The sequence below is a fragment of the Columba livia genome, chromosome 25 (assembly GCF_036013475.1).
Source record: "Columba livia isolate bColLiv1 breed racing homer chromosome 25, bColLiv1.pat.W.v2, whole genome shotgun sequence".
NCBI classification, from domain to species: Eukaryota; Metazoa; Chordata; class Aves; order Columbiformes; family Columbidae; genus Columba; species Columba livia.
The window spans coordinates 2,446,196-2,462,280 of NC_088626.1; the positions used below are offsets into that span (position 1 = coordinate 2,446,196).

A 16,085-nucleotide genomic window follows, 5' to 3' on the forward strand; every position below is an offset into this window, starting at 1 on the left:
CAGATAGTTCATGTTCTTCAACGTGTTTTATAGTCTGAGCAACCATATTTATCAATAATAAATTTAATTTAGCCACCTACGCCCATAGGCCTCCAAGTGTTGTAACAATGAAGGACTAAAACTAAATCTATCAAAACAGACACCACGTCTGGATGACGCTCACCCTGCAAACAAACCTTTTATTCCTCACAATCCCACCCTGCAAGCACGAATCCCTTTGAAGAAATAATGTGCAAAACTCTTAATGTTTAAGTAGATTTGTTTTTAAATCATTAAAGATTACAAACAAGGTATCTCAAAGTCTGAATGGAAGTTGCAAGAACAAATAGTGATCGTTCCTAGAAAGCCCTAATGATGTAGTAAACTAAACAAGCTGGGAATCAAAAACCTGGGCTTTTTATTCCCTCTGTGGTCTGGGTTTGGTTTTGTGCTATTCTTGAATTAAGTTGTTACTCAGTTTCCTTGCTCTTTATCTTTCACTTATTTGCCAGCAGCTCTAACGTCAGGGTGGAAAATACGAATCTAATATCACCATCCGTTAAATCAATGGAGTCATCCTGATGATGCTTCTGAAGCCACACTTCACTGTCATAAATAACCTGCCTATGTCACACAAATGTTTGGACAAACAAATGCACTTAGTTCCATGGTTAGAAGGTCAGTAAAGCTGAGTTTTGGTAGTAAATAATATTCACTAATGCAAATCTATTAAGGTTGTAAGGGAATTCGTGTTTGAACTGTGACTTGGGTATGTTGAGTATCCTCGTGTGTGCTATAGAGGAAAGAGTAATCATGTGGGTACAAATATTAATGATGAATAAAAAGGTCATTTTACTCTCAAGTCAAAAAAAATCCTAAGTACCCATGGTGAGTTTTGCAAGGAGAGCTTTGTGAGGTTTATATAAGGTAGGTAATGTACATGTAGCTTATCTTAATGTTAAGCATTACATAATACAAGCTATGGAATATAAGCCTCAAATGTTCACTTTACATTTGGTTTTGCGTGCCTCCCAGTGCTTCTGACAGTAGACAGAGGCCTGTGGTACCTTGCTGAATTTCCTGCGTCGCTGTGTTCCACTGCCGCGGGTTTGGAGGTGCTGCCCTCTGCTCTGCCTTCTGCCCTTGCTTCTGCCTTCCCAACGCTTCCTCCTGCTTCATACACCAAAGTCTGACTCTTGCCAGTCACCAAAATTCCAAGTTGGTTCAGAGAGTATGAGTTTGCTGATGACACCAATGAAGATGCTGAAGGGAGTGGAGCATCTCCCTTATGAGGAAGGGCTGAGGGAGCTGGGGCTCTGGAGCTGGACAAGAGGAGACTGAGGGGGGACTCATTCATGTTTCCAGATATACAAAGGGGTAATGGGTTCAAACTGAAACACAAAAGGTTCCACTTAAATTTGAGAAGAAACTTGTTCCTGGTGAGGGTGGCAGAGCCTGGCCCAGGCTGCCCAGGGGGTTGTGGAGTCTCCTTCTGTGCAGACATTCCAACCCGCCTGGACACCTTCCTGTGTAACCTCATCTGGGTGTTCCTGCTCCATGGGGGGATTGCACTGGATGAGCTTGCCAGGGCCCTTCCAACCCCTGACATTCTGGGATTCTGTGATTTTTAATAGAGCCACAAAAAGCCTCAGTCACAGCCTTATCTGTGGTGTTAAGTGTCTTGAAATGGCACCTTTATGTAAGAGTTAAAGAAAATGATAAGGCTATAGGCAGAATTAAAGATGTGGTTTCATATGGACATACAAAATAGCCAAAGCCTTAAACTGTTCCTCTTCTGTTAGCAAAGAAAATCTCTGCTTCTGAATATTTCTTTCTCTCTCATTCCACCAAGGATCAGCAGAGGCCAGGAACTTGGGGTGGTAGCTGAGGAGAAGTCTTAAACTAAATCCTAAAACTTTCCGTTTCCATATTTTTAGCCTGCCTTTCTTCTGCTTTCAGTATTGAATAGAGCGCAACTGGTATGACCGTGCCAAAAGCTGTTTAAACAATATTAAGATGTTTTCTTCAAACTTCTCCCTAGGAAGATACTCTTTTTCGAGAGGAATGTTTTCCCTGGAGCATTACATCATGAAGTGGTTCAGTTCTTGGAGTAAGAAATTGGACCAAATGGTGGAGAAGGTCTCCAGGGGAAACATACTTATGCTGTTAAGTATTCCCACCAGAAAGCTTAGAAACCGCTTACATATTACCATTCTGTCCACATTTAGCCTTTCACCTTACTGCAGCTGAACAGAGGGAAGGGGGGTGGTTAGACTTTCTGAAGGAAACTTGAACCTTCTTTGTTTTTGTCATTACATTTTCCCCCGCTCTTAGTGTATCTTGTGAGCTGAACTCTGGTCATGGAATGTCTCATTTCTGACAGTAACGCTGCAGAAAGATGCGTTTGTTTTGTGTGCAAACTGTTAATGAAATCTTAATTATCAAAGCTTTATTGGAAACTGTGAATTTAGGGGTTTTGCTGGGGATTAAAATAAGAGGAACCTCTGAGAAGACTAAGAGGATGGAGGGACTAGGGTGGATTAATGGGACAGCAGCCATATGAACAACGTCTGAGCTGCAGCAGGATTGTGTTTCCTTTGTGGACGGACTGGTTCCCCATCAACGATGGAGGCACTTGATATTATTTCCTATATTGAATGAAAACCTCAGAACAAGGAGAAATATATTTCCTTAAATTTAGTACTGTAGATCTCAGATTTTTTTTTTTTAAATATGGCAGCTCAACTTTCAAATAATAATTCTACAAAGGTCTGCGTTTGGTTTTGCAGACGGTTAAGGACCTAAAAGCATGTTTCAGGTGCAAGTTGAATTTGGACGGTTTTGAATTGTTCATCTTTAGTTCACACACCTTACAGGATATAAAATGAAAATACATACCACTGTAATACAACTTAGAAGAACAACATCCTGGACAAACGTGTTCCAGGGCAGGACACTTAGTGGTTCATGTGTGGCTTGAATTGGACTGTGGAGCTGAATTAGAAAGGAGCCTCCTCTGGTACTTGTGAGTCGTGTTCCCATCAGTATTTGGGGCAAAACGTGTTCTACTCCCCAGATTTGTTTGATGGGAAAACAGAGGCTTTTTGTATCCCAAATCTTTCATTTGGCGCCTTCAGTCACTCCTTAGAAAAACAAAACCAAGCGAACGCTTAATTTAATTTGGTTCTCTTACTCAAAGGGTAGGATACTCCACAACCACAAGAGGCTGAAGAGAAGGCCAAGCCCTGCAGATGCTTTCTCTATTCCTATTTGGTATCTAATCTTTCTAAAAGGTGGGGGTTTTTTAAGAAAAATAAAATCACAGGCAGACTTTAACTGTTCGTAACAAGAAGGACCGTTAAGCTGGTCCAGCTGCTGAGGGACTGGCACTCAAATTGGTGACTGGAAATTGGCACAGGATTGTAAAAGACTTCTGCCAAAACATTTAAATTATGTAATCATATTAAATACACACTAATTACACTGTGCATATTATTACTACATTCAGTTTATGAAACCATTCCGTAACGAACTGTGTAGTCGATAATGCGAGATTGTGAGAAGAGAGACGGTTCTGAATCGCACTGAAATTGGTGGAAATAGGCGTGCTGGCCGCAGTGGGTTCCGGATGAGAACATACAAGTGGTACTGTGTTATTCTAATAGGGAAAAAAAGGCTCAATTGTATGAGCAGCACTTGGACCTGTCGGCCAGAGCCCTGATGCAACCAGCCCTTTGGATGTTTTATTTCTGCCGTAGAACAAATGCAGCCAAGTCGGTGACAGCACAGACTTCAGCCATCGGCAGTTCCAGGGCTGCTGAGGCCTCCGTTGTCCCAACACTTTCAATTCACAACCTCATTCCAATTCAGAAATTGTCCTTTGCAGCAGACCCCTTTTTTTCCCCCATGTCTCCCAGAATATGTGGCTCATAATACACTTCTGCTTAAAAATTCGGAACTCTTATGAATATTCAGTAGAACAGCCACTTTATCTTCCTGCTGCTGTTAACAAAACCTAAAAAGATATATTTACTTTTTCTTCCTTTCTCAGCCATTTTTTCACTGCAGAACAAACTTTTAAAAACTGATTGCACCAGATGATTTAGCGGTGTGGCCAAATAGTCCCTGCTTGATGAAGATGGATGGTAGCTGTATTTGGAGCAATAGTAATTAAGACTCCCATGGCAAGCAAGGAAAAATAACAAATTAATCTAAGAAGAGCTTATGGGGAAACTCTTAAATTGAAAAGTGTTCTTAAAATCCAGAATTCCATAACACTAGTAAAATCTTAGTTTATTAAAGCTCACAGAATTCTTACAATTCAAATTATTTTTACTGTATTTGTTTTTCTATTTTGATATTTGCACACTTTTCATTTTAAAAATGTAGCAGAAGCTTCAAACCTGGATTTTTCAAGACAGCCACTTCCAGTTAAATCACAAGATTTCTTTAAAATTAGATGAACTATATTCGTAGTCTATTTTTTAATAGTCTTTTTCGCTGATACATGCGGATGACAAAATGTCTTTGTATCACAAGAACGCTTCATTGCTAGGTGGCATTTTCTGTCTTGGTCAGGAAAACCTTCTCAAAATATACTGAAAAATAAAGACCGCGTGGTCTCATAAACATTACAAGGACTCTTAGTCCTGGGCTTGTTCTGCTCCTGACGTTCCAGAGCTCTCTTGATATGGCACAAGTCCTTGCAGAGTTTCCACATGTGTAAAATGAGATGCCCACCTCTTGAAGGAGGAAAGTGCATTTACGGCGTGCAAAATCTTTGATGTGATCACTGAGCTATTACTGGTTTTAACTATTTCTATACTGATTCTATCTCTGCGTACGGAGGTGAAGCATTTAATGTCTGGTGGTCAACAGCATCAATGTTGCTGCCGTTCAGGTGCGACTGACTGAAAAAGCCCAAATGATTTAACGGTGATGCCACTTTTAGGAGAGAGGTGGCTCGTTCAGCCTTTTAAAGTCTTTAAGATAATGTCTTTTATATCTATGATTGATTTATTTGATATTTATGCAGTTGGCAGTGGGATTTGAAATATAACATAAGCACTTCCTGAGATGTCAGTACTCCGATGTTAGTGGTCTGAACAAGGATGTAATTCATATCTGCAGGTGCTTACTCTGGTATCAAACACTTCAATAACATCATGCTTGTGGAATCCGGCACTCCCCAGTGTCCCATTTGTATCCTGATATGCCCACGTCTTTCCTATGTGTGTTTTTCTTTCTTAAGGAGCTCTCATTTCCTTCAATAGGATATGTTTTATTTCATCCTTTTTCCTGCATTTACTCATATTAATGTCACCGCATTCACTGGTAATAGCTCGGCTTGGAAATAACCCGTATATCCCTGAAAACACTGAGCCTGAAATTCAATGCCTGAGATACTTTATTAAGAAAGAATAGATGTTTAAGTGAAGGGAGGTAATAATTTCTTTTTGGACTCCTAATTTGATGTAGCCTGTTAAAGGTGCATCAGGCATGCTCAGCCACGGCCTCATGGCCTCTGCACGGTTCCGTTACGCAGCACTCGAGAGTCCTGCGATCCAGGTTGTCTGGAGCTTTTCTACTAAATGGCCATACCATTGGAAACTGGATCCTGTCAGAGGAATTTACACCTTTTTCTAAGATAAAGAGACACCTTTCAGGCTTCTCTTAGGGGAATTTCTTCCAAATGACAAGGACAGAGTCAGGTGGTGGGTTCTTGCCCGTGAGCAGGTTTTGGGAAGGGTCTTCTCATGGTGGTTGGATGAGCTGACACTTTTGGGACTATTTTCAGCTGCCCAGCTGAGAGGGAGTTTTGCTTGCACTGTTTGTGCAATGAAACATTATCTTTTTGGAACTCCTTTCCATTGTCCCTTTCTCCTATTTTGCTCCATTTATGAAAAGTATGAGTTAAACTTACAATAGATACTAGTCCCTTCACTGGCTTTGCAAAGCACGTTTGCACATTTTGTGGGATCTAAGGATAAAGTTGTTGAAAGAAGTGGTAGCACTTCTCTGAAACGGTGTTGTCCCTTTTCCAGGTGCTTTGTAGACACGAGTCTTAATAAGCCTCCTGTAGACAGGGAAGAAATGTCTGCCGTGGAAGGACTTGAGACTGACGCAGGTCATAGGGTTGATTACCAAATGTGACAGTGACAGGAGGGATCTCGGAAGCTCCAAAATGCCACAAGTTTTAAGTTAGGAGGCCACTTTGGAGAAGCATTTTGATTAAATATACTGGAGTGTTCAGTGCATAGAATCTTTATTTCCTGTCATTATCTTGGTACAATCACGAGTGCCCTTTTGATTGTTTTAATGGATGTGCTCATCAGCTGTAGTTTTTCCCGTCCCTGGGGGAATTTTCCTGCCCCGAAAAGCTGAACTTCACAATATCTAGTGGAAAGTAGATTTCTTTTTCAGCTGGTGAGTAGTGCAGCACCAGAGTCTCTAGTTACCAGTGCTGTACTTGGGGAACGCTTACAAGCCATAATCTGTTCGAACAACTCACTTGGGCAAGTTAGTGCTCTGTTGTAAGCTCACATAGGTGACTCATCAGGGAAGCTGCAACAAACAGAAATGCTGCAGACGGTCTTGCTTGCAACCTGAGCTACTTCTTTTACAAGGTATAGGGTCTGTATGTGTGCATTTTACTATAACACCAACCTAAGCTTAGTGTTTGTTTGCAGCATGAAGTGATACGTGTTAGTAATCTTCAGCTGGTGGAGTAACCCCACATTTGCGCTGGAAGTGACCCCATTCATTTTTATTGCCGCAATGTTTGTATGGCTGCGTCACATAGATTTTTCTTTCTGAAGCATTTTTGCATTAGGCTACGTGCAAACTGCACTGATTTAGAGATAATCCTTGCCGTGTTAGGCTGACTTTGAGACTTTGTTCTTCTGTTGTGGTTTTGACGTACATGAAGGTACAAAATGTGAATAAGGCCAGGACAAAATAAGCTCTGTAAAGAAGCTTGTAGCCCTGTTAGGATTTTGGCCGTCCTTCAACAAGCCATGTGGTAACAAAGTCAACGCAGATGAAACAGCCACCATGTTCCAAAAGCACTGGCTCCTACTACTTGCAATAAAATGAACCATTTTAGCTTGAGCTGTGACCCAAAAGGTAGTTTCTCTAGTTTAATATAATGGAAGGCAACAGTGCAATTACGCTGAACCACGCTATGGGTTGGTATGATGAGAACGCCCTTGTAAGATCTGAGAAGCACAATCTATTGGGGCATGTAAGATACCTAAAACCCCGCAGATGGGGATCGGGAGAGGCATACAGTATTCATGTTATTTCACTCTCACAGTTTATAAATAGCAAAAATGCAATTTCCTGCTTTCACTCAGGGCAGCTGCAAGTCACAGTGGCCTGTGGAAAATGGCCAGTTTGACTCAGGATTAAGCCCAAGTGCCACATGCATCTTGCCTGCTCCAGCCAAAGCTGTTCTTCAGCAAAGTACTTAATATCTCACTCCGTCTTTCTCAAATTTCTCCCCTCTCCTCATCACCATACAACTTGGTTTTTCATTTTGAGCATTTTCATCTATGACCCAGCCTAGAGAACTGGTAATTCTCTGCTACCAGCAGGTGGGGACGAGGAATACAAGACTTTAGCTCTACTGTAAAGGAGGAAGAAACAAAACAAAGAGGAATTAATTTCTTTTCTTCAGCAGGTGGAACAAGTCTCCTTGCCTGAAGAAGTCTATGTTCCTATCTTCCCTTCCATGTAGCTGCTTCTTGCTCTTCAAGCTTTTTCCTTTTAGCTGGCAGGACTTCAGTTAATCCCTCCAGAGAAGTAAGCAAATGCAATTTGTTTTGTTTTGTCTTTATAGTGTTTCAAATATCCTAGAGCTTCTCATTCTGGGAGAGGACAAGTTTTCCCTTCACAATTACTTGCTGGATGTGCTGAAGGGAAGCAAAGAAATAAACAAGTGCAGAAATCAAACGTTAGTGATTGCCAAGGGTGCGCCCTTCCTCTGTGATGTGCTGCTGAAAGCCACACCTAAGCCAGCACATCCCTGCAGACAAAAGCTTCTCCAAGATTTAGCAGTTACTACGCATAGAGAACATTGGTACATCTTTGAGTTCCGCCCTTTCGGGCAGATTTAACAAGTTTATGTTAATTTCTCATAATTTCTCATACAGAGAAATCTATACACGTGCATAGGAATCAGTGACATCATGATTAAATGACTGTGATGAACCCAAAACAGATTCAAAAAATCCACAAGTTTTTAACTCCCCCTTTCACAACAGAAGTGGCCGTAACTCCAGATATGCTGAAAGACAGAAAGGAAATCGCTATATTCTCATTTTCTCCTTTTTTCTGGTTGAATTTTGTGGCTATGTGGCATTGTGGATGCCTTTCCACAAAGGAGGGGCATGGCGAGGCCAGGAGGATGTTCCAGACACAGGTGTGTGGTGACTTGATTTGTCACCTGTGGGCAGGCTGGGCTCAGGTGTTGCCCATCACCCCTGATTCCAGTCTCCTCAGCACTGGGTCTGGACACAGGACGCTTTACAGAGGGTAAGTTCTCTGGGAGGATTTTCCTCTTAAATTACTTTTTCTATTTATATTTTCTCTATTTCTGTGACCTAATGAGTGTAGCTTGATGCCTGAAAGGATTAGGGGAGAAGCTGAAAGCCTCATGTTGTTGGGGTGCTGTGTGGGGGACAGGATGTCACCTCAGAGCTGGCTCACAGCAAACCCTCCTCTGTGCTCGGTGAATGGCTGTGGTGTTGCTTTGTGTGCAAAGCTGTGGTTTTAGACAACAGAGATAATTCTTGTTTTCTTCCCACCATGGCTCTGCTCCATGGTCTGAATGGTTGGCTTTTCAGGAAATCTGTTCTTTGAAGTGATTTTCCTGGCTAAATAATTCCTGAAATAAAAAAAGAATGGACCTTGGTTCTTCTAGCAGCGTTACCCTTACCCTGCTTTGGGATTCACTTGGTTTCACCAGGCTTAATTCCTTGTTGGGAGGTTGTAGAGGAGCTGTGAAGTTTTGCTGCCCAGGCAGTTAAAAAACTCCAGTGCAAAATGCTCTTAGATATTATCCACAGCCACTATGAGCTCTGGGCTGCCTCTCCATAGTACCTGGGCTCATCTCCAGGGATTTTGCTCCAGTTGCAGTCCTGGTTTAACTCCCCTTGGGCTCCTTCCAGAGCAAGCCACGTTCAGATTTTCCTTGAATTTCAATCTGAGGTCTCATTTCAGTCTACCTGCAATTAGGACAGCAGCATTTTGGGGTGCTTAGTCAATGAAGATATAAGCCAAAAAGACACTGAGCTTTGAATGTAGTTTAAACATGAATTTGAGCTTTGGAGGCCTCCATCATATGTGCTGCAAATGGGTCTGTTACTTCAGGTTTGGGACAGCTGGGTACGTGGTCTTTTGAGGGGAGGGAAGCAAGCAGGTACGCGGCTTTTGAAGAACAACGTTTTACAAAAAAAGGTTTGTCATAACTAAGCAACTATATATCTAGGAAGTGAAAATAATGAAGTTTAAGCACTAAGCTGATCCAATGTTATGCAATCGTTAACTTCAAAGGTAGCCGGTAAACCACAGGTAGTATGTACCTGTCCTTAATTCTCTGCATACGCAGGAGCCAGATACTAATAAATGGGAACTGCCTTTTGTCACTTTACAATACTTATGAAACCTCTAGAAAGCCTATAGATCTCAAAGGAGTGGCAGCAGAGAAGCCTTTATTTCCCATGTTGGTTTGTAATGAAATGGCAGCTCAGAAGTCTCTAATGGATCAGCCTTGAAGGCCTCAGTGTCGCTCCCAGATCTGCAGGGAAGGACTCGTGTGGTTATTTTGGCTCCTCTGCACAGCCCAGAGAACTGGGGACACATTTTCTGGTCTTGTTTGTAGCACTGTGCCTGGAGTAAAGCACAAAGTTGTGTTGCATTTTCTTACAGTCGTCCGCTTCTTACCTTTGTTTCTCTCTACATCAAAATGGTTGGAATGGAGCTGGTAGGTACTTCCCTTTGGTTTGTTTTGTTGTGCCGCACTGAGGCACAGACACGCTCCTGCGCTGGATTTCAGCAGAACGGCTTCCCTGCCGTCGTGCTGGTGCGGCCAAATGGGCAAAACCCAAAACACTAAGTAGAAGCGCTGAAGATATTCCGTCCCTACTGGTGTTACCTGCCTGCTCTTAAAAAGCATAACGTGATGCTGCTCAGTCATGGATGTTTCAGCTCAGCTCCTGAAGGCTGTAGAGCGGTGTTGGCGTGATGCGTTGCTCAGACTAATTAGCCCTCCTGCCTAACGGGTTCATTAGCCTGGGCAGAGCGGTTTGCTAGTGGGACTAAACTGCTTCCTGCGACAGCAAGTTTTTAGAACTAATTCAAGTGTCTCTGGACAGTTGTTGTATTGTGCCATGTGGACCTGACTACTGTGACACAGGGCAAGTTAATTCACCTTTCTGTGCATCTCTTTTCCATTTCACCCTTTGCCTGTTCCATGCCTGGTTTTATAATGACTTAAACACGTGCTTAACTTTATGCACTGTGTGTAACCCTACTGACGTGCATAAATCTTGTGAGGACAGGGCTTACATATGTGCTTCAGTAAATTATTCGGTGTATAAACTCAAGCACATGGGTACATTTTCACAGGTTTAGGGCCCCGGATGCAGGGCAGGATGGTCTTTTACTGTGTGCCTGGACAGTGAAATTTATCATAGCAGGGAACAAAACCCGTATATAAATGAGTGCAAGGTGTCCGCCAGCACAAATCCAGTTGCTTTAAATTGCAAAGGTGGAAGTAATCTTTGAGGATGGGGAGGGGTGGAGGGGAATGAGAAGTTATTAAAAGCAGAAGAGATCTCAAGGAACCCAACTTCGTTTCATTCTTATGAAGAAGCTTTGAATACAATAGGGAAAAAGCATTGGGAGTAATTATCCAAAATGGGTGGCATAAATCCGAGCAGAAAGTAATACATCAGTTTTAAAGCTACTCATTTCAAACTGTGAGTTAGATTTATTTGACCTGCATTTGGGAGCAAATATTAATGAAAGGGCGAAGGCAGCTTATGGCTCTTTCAGTTCTTTCATTTCCCACTAGATGTCTCCGGTGTAAAAACTAATTATGAGTGTTCTTGATTTAATTTGGAAAAAAAAATTAGATGAAGTTTTTTTTTATTATTTCTTTCAAAGACTTGTGCTATTGTGCAGCTTAACCCTTGATCTTTCTCCAGTAACTACTTCAGCCTCAAGTGTGCAAAGAGGCCACTAGAAATGATGCGGTTAGTGGAATACTTGTTATTTTTTAATAATGAGTTGTCCAAGTATTATGAGAATCAGATCTTTATTCCCACCAATTCCGTGGCCGGTATCTGTAACATGTAGTCTGTGAAACTTCCCTGGTTTTTTATGTATTGCTATATTGCTGCATTTGAACTTGGACTTCCGTTTGGAATTACTCTTGTCAAGAGCAGCTTCATAACAAAAAAGTTCTGGGTGAATCTGCAAAAATTGTTTCTTTTGTCTCATTTACTGTTCGTTAAAATTAATGGGACTCTAAATAGATATCAGGATCCACCCATGCGGATTCTGGGCTTCACCCTAGAATAAAGCAGAACTTCTGTTGGTGTTTTTCTGTTGCCTGCTGAAGAGAAGCTGTTAGAAATGCCCAAAGTGTGGTAGCACTGTGGGTAACAGTGGTTTGGTGTTGTAGAGTCATTGAGCTGTTCACACTTCATTTAAAACAAGTTTGATGGATTTTTGTTTCCTTTGTTTTGTTTTTAAGCGTGGATCTTGGTCCTGCCTGCATCATGTTTGCAGCCGCTGCCATCCGCTGAGTGTCTGTCTGCAGAAGACTAGACAGTTTGTGTTTGGAAGAAGCAAAATTCCATCTCCACCCTTGACGCTTTTGCGGTAAGGACCAAAATCAAAATGTCGAGCTTGAACTAAAGTGTAGTTAGTTCCGTTCTTGTAGACCTGCAGTGATGTCTTTGCTTTACTGTTCTGCGTGTCTTTTCCTAGTCCAAGTTGACAGATTGTCAGAGTCTGTGATGAGGTGTGAAATCTGTCCATTGAGTTTGGCCTGGAATGATGATTTACATTCTTAGGGAAGATCTTCAAGGATCCTGGGGCATTTCGGAGACTCACTGTTGAAACATTTTCATTAGCACTGATGGGGCTGTTATTACTGGGGTTTCATTGTCCTCATGTCAGTTATTAGCTTCAGCAGAGGAAAATTTAGATCAGTAGAAGACATTTCTGGAACAGTTCATCTTCCTTTCTTTTAGCTACAAGCCTGCTCAGTAGATAGAGATTTGAGCAAGACCGTAACAGTTTGTTAGTGTCAGAGCCAGGGCTGGAGCTCAGATACTCCTCAGGCCATAGCAGGTTGGTCACAGCTCCTCAAAGGGAATGTAGGGACGTACAAATTCAACAGCTCTTTTATTGTCCTTCTCAGTCCCCTCTTACACTTGGCTGAGCTTTCCCAAGATAGACATGCCATTAAACACAGTGTAATCACTGGCACAGCAGGTGTATTGAGATACAGACATCTAGCAGTGTTTTAAATAAAAGGCATGAGTAATAATAATAATAATAAAAATAAAAAGCAAACAAAAAACCCCACTGCCAGTCACCATAAGAAAAGGTATCCACTGGGAAATCAATAATTGCCCTCTGTGGACTACGTAGCATATGCTGGCTGCATCCTGCTGCCATTTTCATTTGAAAATGTTCAAGTTAAATTATAGCATTATAAGGAAATACACTTCAAAACCTATGCTTAAAGGTACAAAGGCAACAACAATCTCAACGTAAATGTCTTCATAGCTGTTACATAAATATAAGACTTATGATGGGTAGCAGAAAAAAGTGAACAAACAATTCTTCTCCCCAAAGAACTTCCAATATTTCTTTTTCCAATTAGTAACAGTGAACCACAAACAAACATTTCAAAGAAGTCACTGACATTTTTCTGATCACTTTATTTTACTCTGCTGTTGGAATTCCTGAGTGCTGGGATGCAATTGCAGCAAATGAACGTTCTGTGGTCAGTTTTGTGTTAAACATCTCAAAGATCATTTCCCAAAATGGTCAGGAAAAAGACTTGTTGACCCATCGAATTCCGTGCTCCTAAATTCCATCTCTCTGATTTCAAGCCATGTAGTGTTTGTGAGTAGTTGACTTCATTCAATATGCTGGAAAAGGTATTTCAAACCTCTGATGCATTATTGTATTTGCGTTTGCTTGGTTTTTAAAATCTGGCTACTTAAATGGGAATGGAGTTCGTAAACAAATCTAATAGAGGGTATGTTGAAAAGATGGACCCAATTTATTATTATACTGCTTTGAAACTGGGTCCTTCTTTTTGAAACACCTTGTATTTCACTTTCAATGCTTGTGCGCATATGTCATGAGGAAAGGTGATCCCTTCCAATCCACCTCCCCCTTCACTCCAGAAAGCAAAGGTTTCTAAATGGGGTGAAGCACCAAGGCAGGTAGTTCCATTCACATGGTGTTAAGCCAGTCTAATATATCTTCCCTCTTGGCAACACTTCCTAACTTGAGCTCGGAACTGCATTATTGGAAGCTATGTATCTGTGATCTATAGCCAGCACGGATACTCCAGGTACAGGACAGACCCATTAGATGATGACGCTTTGGGTGGCTCTTCAACGTGCGTGGTCTGGCTGGGCTGTTCCCATACGGTGCTTTCTTAACCATGCAGATCTGCACTGAACACCTTTGTGCTCAACTGCTGTGGGGCTGGTACTGATTAAACAGCACAGTCAGCCTAAAACACCACCAGCGGGGACCTGTCCTTCTTTTGCTTGCTTTCTTAAGCGTGCATATTTCTTTCTTTCATTTCTTGTTCTTTTACTAATGTACTGTATTGTATTTCAAATTGAAGCCTGCTCTTCAGTCTGCCCTTTCCGAGTCACGGCGACGTAGTCACAGGTCTGAACGCTGGCGCTGTGCTGCTGGGGAGCCGCAGGACTCTGTGTGCGACTGCTCTCTCTGCAGCACCGCATCGAATCCCCAAGCTTGACAGGAGTCTGTGGGCACTATTATAATTAGATAATAGAATAATTTCATATGCAATTGAAAGTGCTGCAGGGAGAGAAGAAGGGTGTTTGGGAAAGTAGATTGTAATTACTTGAGCTGGAATTTGGCCAGGATACAGAGGTTAGTCTTGCGAAAAGTACCAAGGGACCTTCCATGAACACAACTAGTTAGGATCTCAGTTAGACTTCTGATTTAAAAGATGCAGCTGTCACAGCCTGGTACCCCCACAGTGTACTCATTCAGGACCGAACAGAGCTACCAGAAACAGCCACAAGCAATTTTCCATGATAAAGGTAAAAAGGAAATAGAGGTGACTGGGAATGATTTTTATTCTGCCCTAAATTGTCCTTGACATTTTCTCCAACACTTGCCACATGAAACAGAAAATTTGATTCAGTGTAAAATGGTGTGGGGAGGGAAGGCCATCTCTGCGGAAGGGAGCTGAAATGTTAAGACTAGTGGCTACAGTGATTGTGTGGGCATGTGAGAGACCTCAAAAAAATGGGAATTGAGCACCATTTTCAGTGGTAGATGAGCACAAACCCTGTGTGACCTGATAGAAAATCCCAGCATAAAATTTGAGCCTTAATCGGACTGAGTAGTCCAGTAATGGTTCATTTTTCAGTCACGGAGAAGATTCTGGTGTCATTAGGGGAGGCTTTGACTTTTACTCTCTGAAAAGGACCCTTCTTATTTTCATCTTTACTGCTAGTCAGAAAGATATATACTCTCCAAATAATAGCAGTTTCCTTGTGCTGGAGTTATAGTGGCTTTGTGATACAATAAACAGCACCCTGTCATAAGTCTTGTATAAAAAATGGCTTGACATTTCTTTAAAAGTAAAGAGAAACACTACTGCAGAGATGACCTCTGCGCAAGGTCACAGATGTTTTGCATGGTGGGGGAAACTACGGTTACATACTTATATGCTAGGATATATTGCTTACTTTTCACAAAGCGTTTTCCTGAGAAATTACAGTACATTAAAAAACGTCGGGTGAGCTCCACTCAGCCTTTTAGTGCTCATTTTTTAAATGATACATAACAGAATAAATATGGTGGGGTGGGTTAGTAACTTTTTGCTCCCCCTTCCTTTCATTCACTTTGCGCTTTAAAAAAAGTCTTGAACGCCTCACCATCCAAATTGGATGGAATTTTGAAGAATAACAATGGAGCAGGTCTCGAGAAGGTTTGTAATTCAGCATAAGTTTGGAGAACTGCCGAAATGTTTGGATATTTATCAGGACATCTGCAGAAATCGAATTGGAGATCTTGCCACAGTAGTTTACTTGTTAGATTTCTTGTACATCTCAGCATGTGGGAAGTCAACGGGTGGAACTTGCTGCCACCATCCACTGCCGAAGTGCTGTTTGGTGTGTGCAAAACCTGGGGAAAAGCTTTGAGGTTTATACCCTACAGTGGTGTAAATGGAGCACCCTGACAAGAAAGGGCTGTTTTATTGGATGCTGATGGATCCGGTTGTGCGTTTGACCCCTGTATGTATATATATTGAGCGCATCTTCAACAAGGAACTCGCTGGGGTTACCAAAAAACATTTCCCTGAAGACATTTTACTTGACTGATCCATTCCCATGAGATGCTGTGCAGCTGGGTTCCTACTCCTGTGTCAGCTGAGACTGAGGAAATGACCTATTAGAGAGCAGCGTAGGGGAAAGGGACCTGGGGGTCCTGGGGACAGCAGGGTGACCATGAGCCAGCACTGGGCCCTTGTGGCCAGGAAGCCAATGGTACCTGGGGTGGGTTAGAAGGGGGTGGTCAGTAGGTCAGAGAGGTTCTCCTGCCCCTCTGCTCTGCCCTGGGGAGACCACACCTGGAATATTGTGTCCAGCTGTGGCCCCTCAGTTCCAGCAGGACAGGGAACTGCTGCAGAGAGTCCAGCGCAGGGCAACAAAGATGCTGAAGGGAGTGGAGCATCTCCCGGGTGAGGAAAGGCTGAGGGAGCTGGGGCTCTGGAGCTGGACAAGAGGAGACTGAGGGGGGACTCATTCATATTTACAGATATCTAAAGGGGGAGTGTCAGGAGGATGGAGCCAGGCTCTTCTCGG

At 42.3% G+C, this 16,085-nt stretch overlaps 1 protein-coding gene across 39 annotated transcripts in view; it reads left to right on the plus strand.

Annotated features, from left to right (window-relative positions):
• The window catches only part of CDCA2 (cell division cycle associated 2), an 88,376-nt gene that overhangs the window by 15,181 nt on the left and 57,110 nt on the right, over positions 1-16,085 (plus strand). For all 39 annotated transcript variants that reach the window (XR_010468017.1, XR_010468049.1, XR_010468046.1 and 36 more), the window contains one exon: positions 11,741-11,868. The gene's annotated coding sequence lies outside the window, so the exon portion shown is untranslated. The remainder of the gene's footprint in view (positions 1-11,740; positions 11,869-16,085) is intronic.